Here is a 9,507-nt window from a genome sequence, read left to right as displayed (position 1 = left end):
CAAGCTCTTACTACCCCCAACATGCTGCCTGTTTCCTCTACTACAACTCTGAGCCCCCAGTGATGGGGAGTCATGTCTATTTTGTTGACTGATAAAGCCCGAGAACCTTGTGAATTGGTCTAGTTAGGAGATTCCCGTACGTAGTAGGAGCTTATACATATTTGCTGAATGACTGTAGATGCCCTGGTCCAATCCGATGAAGCACTTCTGTGTCCTGCTCAAAGAATAACTGTCCTTTCCACCTGAGAGGGGGTGACAACTTCCTTGGTGATCAAAGGCAAGATCTTTTTGCTTTATGCTGTTAACCTTAGGCGGGGAGACTGGGGGATCTTCATATATATTTTTAAATTTGGTTCACTCTACAGTTTGTCTTTGGTCTCTGTATAATTTTGAGAAACTCTTTATGAGTGATCATTCTTCCATCAGATTGAACAGGGTCCAGGGTGAAGGACCAAGCCTGTCCCATCGGCCATCCTATGTGTCATGTCCTGGGACCCAGTGGATGCTCAGCACGTAAGTGAACAGACTGGAGTGAGTGAAGAGATGGGAGCATCTCCTTATTGTGGTGGCTGCTCTCTGTCAGATGCCTTGAGATTTGAGGAAGGGTTTACAAGTGCGGAGAGGGGAGATCAGGTCCTCTGTGCTCTTCCTGAGTGCCCTGGCTTTATCCATTCCCCCAGCCCACTCTGGGCAGCCAAGTTGAGGAGCTGGGCCACCGGAGGTTGTGCTGATCAATAATCCACCTTCACCCCAAGTCCGGGGGGTAGGGACCCCTGGTTGTAGTCTCTGGAGTCAGGTCCTTGGAGGAATTCCTCACTGAACTATGTTTTGGACCTTTTATTTTTCTCTATAACCACCAGCTGAAGAAGATTGTCTTAGACACATGGAAGCTGAGGACGCCTACTGTCCCCTCGGAACCCAGGTGGGGCTGGGAGTCTGCTGTTTGTATAGCCGGTGGGCTCGTGTTGCTTTGGGCATCCCTGTGTCTGAATTCCTGAAGTACACTCGGTGGTAAGGAAGGGGTGCCTGGCAGGGAGGGAAGTGGGTCGGGAGACTGCACAGCTGTGGAGATGTTAACCTGGGGTGTGCAGGAGCCTGCTGATGCATGGCATCTCGGTTCAGGGAACTCTTCACCCTCAGAGGGGTTCCCACTCCCGCAGGGGCCATTTGATCAGGGTGCTGGGCTGTCAGGGGACCGCAGGGTTCCCAGTGAGGATTACAGTGCCTTCAGGCAATGGGAAATGAGGGGTCCAGCGGCACTTGAATTAACTGTGCACCCAAACCCAGCCCCCACCTCTTTCAGCCTTTATCCTTATCTGCAAAACTGGAATTTTATTAACCATCCCGCGGGGTCGTTTATGGGCTAGGACAAACTAGACAGTCAAGAGCTGGAATTCCTCTGTCCCCTGATTGTTTTCCTTCTTTCTGACTATTTGCTCTCACAAGCTCAGTCTCTCTGTCTCTCTCTCTTTCACTTCTAACTTTCTCTCATGCTCTGGTTTCATTTGACTTCCAACCACCGCCCCTCACCCTCGCCAATCCCCAGATGAGTGAACTTGATTTCTGTGTGTCAGTTCCAAATTCCCAGGAAAGATGCTCTGTCTCCCTCTGGATCTGTTGTCCAACCCATCAGTTGTGGCCAGATGAGGGGGTCCCTCTGGGACCAGTGGAGGGTCTCCGCCCAGCCCCCCAGCCACCATTTTGGGAGCACATATCTCTCCAAGGAGGAGGTACTGGCTGTGACCTTGTGTCAGTCAGTATGAATTTATGTCTCCTCTTGCCCCTCCTTCATCCTCCTAAACAAAGATGAAAATTAAACACTCCCGGGATTTGTGTCATGGAACACGCAGGGTGGGGGCTAAGGGGGCTGGAATCTCTGCTGCATTTAAGGGACTACAGTGAATCCCCAATGAGAGCCTGCAAAGGGAACACCACCGCCCCCACCTGGCACTTAGGGTGCTGAGTCTGCGTGATGTTGAGCTAGGCTTCTGACCACAGCTCAGGGGTCTGGTCTGACCTGTTAGCCTTTGAAACCAACCAGCTTTGGATTCCTCAATCCCTCCCTGAGGTTTTACCTGAACCACCAGCTTCTGCATCTCTGAAGACAGATGATGAGGACCCTTCACGTATGCCGTTCGCACAGCCCTCTGCAGGCCTTTGTGCTGCACGGTCTGCCCGGCGAGATAACTGAGGTTGGTATTTTACTGATGTTAGAAATAGTCTGGTTTCCCTATGTACTGTTTCACTGAACAAGCAACAGAAGCCACCTCTCGCTGATAAAAGCAAAAAGGGACTTAATGAGAAGATGCTGGGAGGGTGTATGGATTGGCCAGGACCGGAGCCAACCCAGGAGCTGTAGGAGGTGTTAGGGAGCCCCAGGCACCAGGCCGGGCTGGGTGCTACCGGGCCCCCTGCCACCCCAGAAGGGACCCCTCTCCACCCGACCCTCCACCTCACTCACTGCAGGTTCATATCCCGGCAGGGCCAGGTCACACTGAAGCCACCAGCACACACCTCAATGGGGGAGTTGACACCGTCTCAGCTGAGGGCGTGCCCGGTGTGGGGAGAGGCCCAGTTAGAAGAAGGCGGTTCCCCTACTGTTCCGAGTTAAGGTGCAAGTCAGTGCCCATCACTCAGGAGAGCCAGGCTGGACGGACCTCATTGCGGTGACTAGGCCGTCTGAGTTCACTTAATACTTTCTATGTTTGAAGGCCCTGGAGGGAGAAAAAGTGAAGTTTCTAGAACTTATTTTGTGTTTCCCATGTACCAGGTGCGGTAAGCAAGCCACTTCAGACAAGACCCAGAGCAACCACGTTAATAGGCCACGGAGCAAGTAGTGCAGTCAGGCCTCTGTGGACCCGAAACCCGTGTCCCCATCAGCTCAGTAGTTACCAGTGGAAACTGGGGGGATTTATGGGACTGTGTGCTCCTGTAGGGGCTGGGATGTGTGTGTTTAAATCCACATCTTCAGAAACTCGGCTAGAACCACAGCCACTTATTGCACGGAGGCAGAGGAGGGGAGGATTCCAGCCTTTGTTCCAGCTCTTGTGGAGCTCAGAAATTGCTCCTTCTGTCCTGAAAACAACACCAGAGCTGAGGGAGCTGCAATCCCACTGTACTTCTTAGATCCCAGAAAAATGAGGGGAAAATCTGCTCCCAACACAGAGAGGCAGCCAGGCAGGCTTGGCGAGTCACAGCTCCCAGGGCAGAACCCGCTTTTGTAACAACCCCCAGGGCAGGCAGATTTAACAGGTCCCTGAGGCCAGTGGAAGTCTCAGCGTGGGGAAGTCCGAGTGTGACAACTCCAGGGGGCCAGTCAGAGGGGCCCCCTGCTCTTTTTCATGCATTTTACCTCCAGGACCGTGTCCTGTTCTCAGAATGAAGGCCTCAGAGGATAACTCCTCATGCTTCCTGCCTGGAAAGGAGAAAATAACTCTATTGAAATATACCCAAAACATTCTGTTTCATTTGGGGAAGTTGTTTTTTGTTTGTTTGTTTTTTTAATGAGAAATTATTTTACCAGAGCCTAACCAACCTGGGAGAAGGGAAATCCCATCTGTCTCACCCAAATTGGGGTGGGGGGAAAGAGACACACTTGTGGAGGTCACAGCTCAGGGCATAGGCTCAATGAGAACTAATCACAGGACTACAGATGCCCTGCTCTGTCCTGATCCCCCAACACCTTACCTCCATGTCAGTAGGGCCCCTGTGTAATAACAGGAATAAAACTAAAAGAAGTAAATGTCTCAGGAGTGTCAAGGGAAAACCCAAAGACAGCGGGGAGATGAAAACAAGGACACACAGGCTGTTTTAGCCTCTCACACCAATAGCTGTAGCAAACTACACACAGCCCATCCCAGTAGATAAACAGAAAACCTCACAGAAGAAAGTATTTATTTTGGTTCTCTTACCCAGTGCATTCCATGGTGCATCCTCGCCTAGAATTGAGTGGAAGCAAGTCCATCTCAGAAGGGACATAACTGAAGAGGGATGGCTTTCCAGACTCTGATGGGCAGAGAGAGCAGCAGCCTGGGTGAGAGCATGGTGAGGGGTGGGGTAGGGGGTGGGCTGCCTTCTTCCCCAAATAAGGAAACTTCCTGAGGCCAGCACAGGAGGGAGGGCCATGGGGTGGAAGCAGCCAGACTTCTTCATGAGAACTGATGGGATGCCTCAAAGGGAACATTCAGGTACCAAAACTGGGCCGTGAGGGTGGGAGCCAGTCGGTCTGACTCAAAGCCCAGGACTGAGGTGGGCGTACAGCAGGCCGGTCTTACTTGGCTGGATCCATTTCACTTCTCCGAAGCCCTGTGTAAAACATGAAGCGTGGACGGCCTGGTGAGCACAGCTCTGCCCTCAAGACCTGTTTCAACTCCTCTCTTCCCGGAAAACAGCATCTCTGAGCCCGCCCTTGGTGACCTCAGAGAGATCACCCTAGTGGCCCAGGCTAGTGACCGGGAACATGTACCTTCCTGCAGCCAACCCCAGACGTCCACTGATGCATCATATACTGGCAAAGATGTGAGTTCCTGTGCATTGGTCTAACAGCAGAGACTCTGCCACAGGCCCAAGAGGTGGTGTGTGGGACATGCAGGGGTGCAGGAGTGTAGGCAGTGCAAAAGTGTAACTGGTGACAGGGGTGCAGGGGCTGTGGAGGGCGCAGGAAGTTTAGGGGTTGCGGGGGTGCAGGGGTGCAGAAGTGCAGGCAGTGCAGAAGTGCAGATAGTGGCAGGGGTGCAGAGGTGCAGGGAGTGTAGGGATGCAGGGAGGTGCTCATTCACGTGGCCAGGATTAGAAGGCAAGTGCACATCCTCACAGTCAGCCTGACCCCGGGAGGCTAGTGCAATCGTTTGGGGCGGCGGAGGCGGCGGTGCGTGGGAGGCTGCCCGGGCAAGCCGGTCGATTTCTTCTCTTCCCTGCAGCTTGGCCTAGGGGGGCCTTGGCCGCTGGAGATTCGCCAGATGTTGGACTCCAGGTAAGCTTGCTCCTGGGAGGTGGGGCGGTTAGGTCAGGGGGCAGCGGCAGCGACAGGGGGGCGGAGCGCGGCTGCCTCTGGCGAACTGGTGGAATAGCTGCATTCTCCCGGCTGCCGGGCCTGGGAGCGGCCTCTGCTGCCCCTGGTCACCATACACGCCTGTCCCACTCAGCTTGCTGAGTCGGGACGGTGCCATTAATGTGCGGGGCCCACGGGGTTAGGGGGACTGCCGCGCGGAAACCGGTCAGTTCGCTCAGCTCTCCCCCGCGGCGGAGCCAGTGGCAGCTTCTGCTGCCGTAGAGGCGGGACGCGGGTCTCCAGGTGAGCTTGCCCCTGGGAGGCGGCGGCGGCGGCTGCAGGGGGAGGGGGTCCGTTCCAGGGAGTAGCTCCATTTCTTCTGTCCCGCGCGGCCTGGCCTGAGGGCGACCTCTGCCGCCGGAGATTTGCCTGCGGTCCGACTCCAGGTGAGGTTGCTCCTGGGAGATGGGTGCGGTGCAGTCAGGGGGCTGGTAAGGTGGTGGCTGCGGGGATAGGGAGGCTGCCCCGGGGTAGCTTGTGTATTAGCTCCCATGTCAGTGCCGCGTGGCCTGCAGGCGGCATCTGCTGCGCCAGGTCCCCGGACACCCCTGTCCCACTTTGCCTGCTGGGGGCGTGAGGCAGGGTAGTCAGGGTGCACGGGTGGCGGGGATCGGGGGCCTGCAGCGGGGGAGCGGGCCCATTTGCTCCCATCTTCCCCGCGGCTTGTCCTGGGGGCGGTCTCTGTTGCCCTGGGTTACGGGACACGTGTATCCTAGTCGGCCTGACCCCGGGAGGCGGGCGTGGTACGTTGGGGGTGGTGGCAGCAGCGGCAGGTTTTCCCATGGAGCCGGTCCATTTGCTCCCATTTCCCCCCATGGTTTGCCCTGAGGGCGGTCTCTGTTGTCCCAAGTTCGCCGGATGTCCATCTCAAGGTCAGCCTGCTCCCTAGAGGAGGCCACCGTGAGGTCAGGGGTCAAGAGAGGTGGCTGTTGCGGGGGTAGGTGGCTGCCTTGGGGAGCTGGTGGATTGGCTCCCGTCTCCCCGATTGCCTGGTGTGGGAGTGGCCTCTCCTCCCCCAGATCACCAGACACACCTGTCCCATTCAACCTGCTGGGGGAGGGGTGCCCTTGGCGGTGCCTTTAAGGTGCGGGGGTGGCGACGGCGGGGGTAGAAGACCTGCAGCGCTGAGCCTGTCAATTTGCTCTCCTCTTCCCCGCTGCCAATCCTGGGGGCGTCCTCTGCTGCCCAAGAAGCCGGATGCCCGTCTCCAGGTCAGCTTGCTCCTGGGAGAAGGGCGCGATGCGGTCGAAGTGCAGAGGCAGCTGCGATGTCCGGCTGCCCCGCCTAATGGGGCCACTTCTTCTCCTCTCCACTGACCTGGCCTGGGGATGGCCTCTCCCGCGCAAGATTCGCCTGACACCCCACACCCGGTCAGGTTGCTCCTGGGAGGTGGGCGCGGTGAGATCAGGTGTTGGAGAGGAGAGAGGGGCTGCCCCTGGCGAGGTGGAGGATAAGCTCCCATCTCTCTGGAGGCCTGACGTGGCCGACCCTCGTTCCCAGGTCACGTTTCTCCGGGTCATATTGCCCCGGGGTTGCAGTAGGGTGAGGGGGCGGCGGGGTGTTGGCGGGGGTATGGAGCCTGCCGCTTGGGAGCTGGTGGTTTAGCTCCCATCTCTTCCGCAGCTTGGCCTGGGGGCAGCCTCTTTTGCCCCAGGTCCCAAAGCACAGTTTCCCTGACAGCTTAGCCACTGGAGGTGGGCAGGATGTGCTGAGGGGGAGGAGGCAGCTGCCAAGGCAGCGACGAAGGGGGCTGTCCCTGGCCAGCTGGTCAATTTGTTCCCATCTCAAACTTTGCTGCCCCAGTTTCGCAGAAAGACCTTCTCCAGTTAATTCTTCTCCTGGGAGGTGGGTGCAGTGCATGCAGCCCAAGGTCTGGGCTCTCCCCTGGGGAGGGGCAGAAACCTCTTGTTCTCCTTTGTCTTTATTCTTCAGCGAAGGGGTTACTTGACCCAATTCTTAATTCTGAGGAAGTGTAGCCTGTGTTACGGAAGAGCTGCTGGACAGTGAGGTTTCTGGGTGGGTTTTCACATCAGCTGATGCTCCAGGCAGGCAGGAAAGCTATTACTCAGAGCTCCTTAGTGTGGAGTTGGGGGATGGCCCCGCCATCCTCACCATGCTTTTTAAAAATGTGTTACTCCTCTCTTTTTCCTAGGTGACATTTTAGGTTATTGGGTCACAGATTGCTGGCACACTCATCCCTGTTCTCAAATATCTTTTAAACTTGGGTGAAGTGATAAGTAGGGGAAGATGATTTACTGAAAGGTAAGAATACTTAAATTTGCATTAAAGCTAAATTCTGTCAATCTTTCTCAAATGATTTTTCTCTGATTCTAAATCCACGACCTAGTGAATGTTGTACTCCTGTGTAAATCATTGATCTTCACATCACATTGGTTGAGTGGTCAGCGAGATTTGTTAATTAGATTATTCCTGAAAGGAAAAGCTCAGGCTTTTGAGAATTCCTTGTCGGATATCACCCAGGCAGTCACAGTAGAAGACAGAGCTGATATAAAAATCCCTCAGCTGCCTGAACTGCAAAGCTTCTGGAATTACTGATCCCTGAAATGCAGGTGATACTTGATGATAATCTGGGGGATGGTTTATATGATCAGATTCTTCCAGTCCTGTAAATGGGTTCCGTGGCCCCAGCCCTGAAAGAACTGGTCTTAGGGGCCATATCATGAGGGGTGGGATGGGAAGGCAAGGTCTAAGAGCTGAAATCACTGAGATTCCACACTCGCTAAACACAGACTCCAGAGCCTAATTGTTGTCAGGTTCTGTTCTGGATTTGAGAGTGTGTTCAGACATGATTCTTGCCCTTCAGGAGACACTGCCTGCGTGGTAGTAACCTTTACATAGATCTGGGGAGGATGGCAATTACGTAGATGGGCTGTTACGGTTCTCAGTGTGCCCAGGCTCGCTCTTCCAGGCACTCGTGGGAATAACGAGTCATCTTATTCACTCACTCACTAATTTATTACCATTGAATTGATCATTTGTCCCACAGTAAGTGAAAGAAGGTATCAGGAAGCTGAGTTTTGTCCCCTCTCCTATCACTGATTGTATCTGTCAGTCGGGCGCCTTGAGTATGCATTGTGAAATGGTAGTATTTCTTGCCCAATGGGGCTGCACTGTGAGTTTTGAGAATCAGGGGAGTCACGTGGGAAGGACAGCACCCTGACACACATGGCCACCCCACCACATGAGACAGCATTGTCGATGCTCAGGTGACCCGATGTAGACCGCGGTGCTAAACCTGAGCATGTTTAGTGATCTTGGTGGCTATGAAAATACAGACTACCCGTCCTTACCTCTGAGACTCTGAGGGTGTGCACAGCAGAATTCTGCATTATAAGAAGCACTTTAACTAAATCTGATGAAGATGATCTGAGTGTCCCACTGAGAAACACTGGTGTGCGAGACACCAATATTGAGGATTCTCAGGGAGCGATGTCTTTTCAGGATTTTCCAAGGGCCCTCACTTGAGACTTTTGCCTTGGGTGTAATTGTATGTGTTCAGAAGTGATGTCTTTCACTTCCAGTGCTTGTCAGCATGCTCTCTGCAGGGGTTTGCTCTCAGTAGATGGCAAAAACTATGATTCTTCAGGTCACCGAGCTAGAGTGTGAGCGATATTTTATTTTGGTTTTCTTTATAGCAATGCAGAGTCTCCCGAGAACAGATTCAGACTGAACAGATTTGTGTCAGACTTTGGGAGACCGCTGGTGCCCAAGATGTTCTCTGGCAGGTCAATGACGAATCTAGGTCCATCTTTCACAGCTACGTCAATGAAGTGGGACTCTTCGACAAGGCCAAAGCTCGTATCCCAACCATAGCCCTTGACAGTGATGTTCGGCTCCAGGAAGCCATCAGATGCAGCAGGTGGCCAGAGGAGGAGCCGAACTTGCTCATGAAATGTGACATCCCCAACTTCATCAACACGGACCAGAACTCTTCCTTTGGGGATGATGATCTGATTTTCGAACCACCGAATGTTCTAGAAAATAAGCCAGTTGCCCAGACCCCACACAAAGACTTGAATTGAGAAACGTGCATTGTCAGGTGTATTTTTGAAGATATGAATTTTGTCTTTGTATGGCAGGAATTCCCTTTTCACAAAATTGTATGTGTTTTTGTCTGAGAGAGAGAAATGGAGACAGACAGAAAGACGAAGAAGCAGAAGAGAGCCCCCTCAGAAGAGAGCTAGTTAAGGTGAGTTTTGTGCCATTAAAAAATATTTGGGGTTTTGGGGGGAACAAAGTATTTACACTGTCTCATTCTCCTCATTGGAAACCTTGGCCCCACACTCAGTGTCAGCATCCTTGAACAGGGGTTGGCACGGTTCATTTTATCTCGCGCTGCCTCTTCCACGTTCTGCCTTTAGCACGTTGCTTTGCCTCCCAGGGCTGCCACCCTTTAAACTGTAAGGTGAGGAGTCTGGAGTAGATGATCCATCCCA

At 53.7% G+C, this 9,507-nt stretch overlaps 1 long non-coding RNA gene across 1 annotated transcript; it reads left to right on the top strand.

Annotated features, from left to right (window-relative positions):
* The first annotated feature begins 2,118 nt into the window (after positions 1-2,118).
* On the top strand, positions 2,119-4,648 carry LOC135320481 (uncharacterized). Its single transcript, XR_010379621.1, has 3 exons — positions 2,119-2,192; positions 3,916-4,033; positions 4,392-4,648. It is a non-coding gene; the product is annotated as an uncharacterized LOC135320481 (long non-coding RNA).
* The last annotated feature ends 4,859 nt before the right edge of the window (positions 4,649-9,507 follow it).

Source organism: Camelus dromedarius, unplaced genomic scaffold (assembly GCF_036321535.1).
Source record: "Camelus dromedarius isolate mCamDro1 unplaced genomic scaffold, mCamDro1.pat HAP1_SCAFFOLD_117, whole genome shotgun sequence".
Taxonomy (NCBI): Eukaryota; Metazoa; Chordata; class Mammalia; order Artiodactyla; family Camelidae; genus Camelus; species Camelus dromedarius.
The sequence above is the reverse complement of the archived record's forward strand: the minus strand, read 5'-3'. Positions and strand labels throughout refer to the sequence as shown.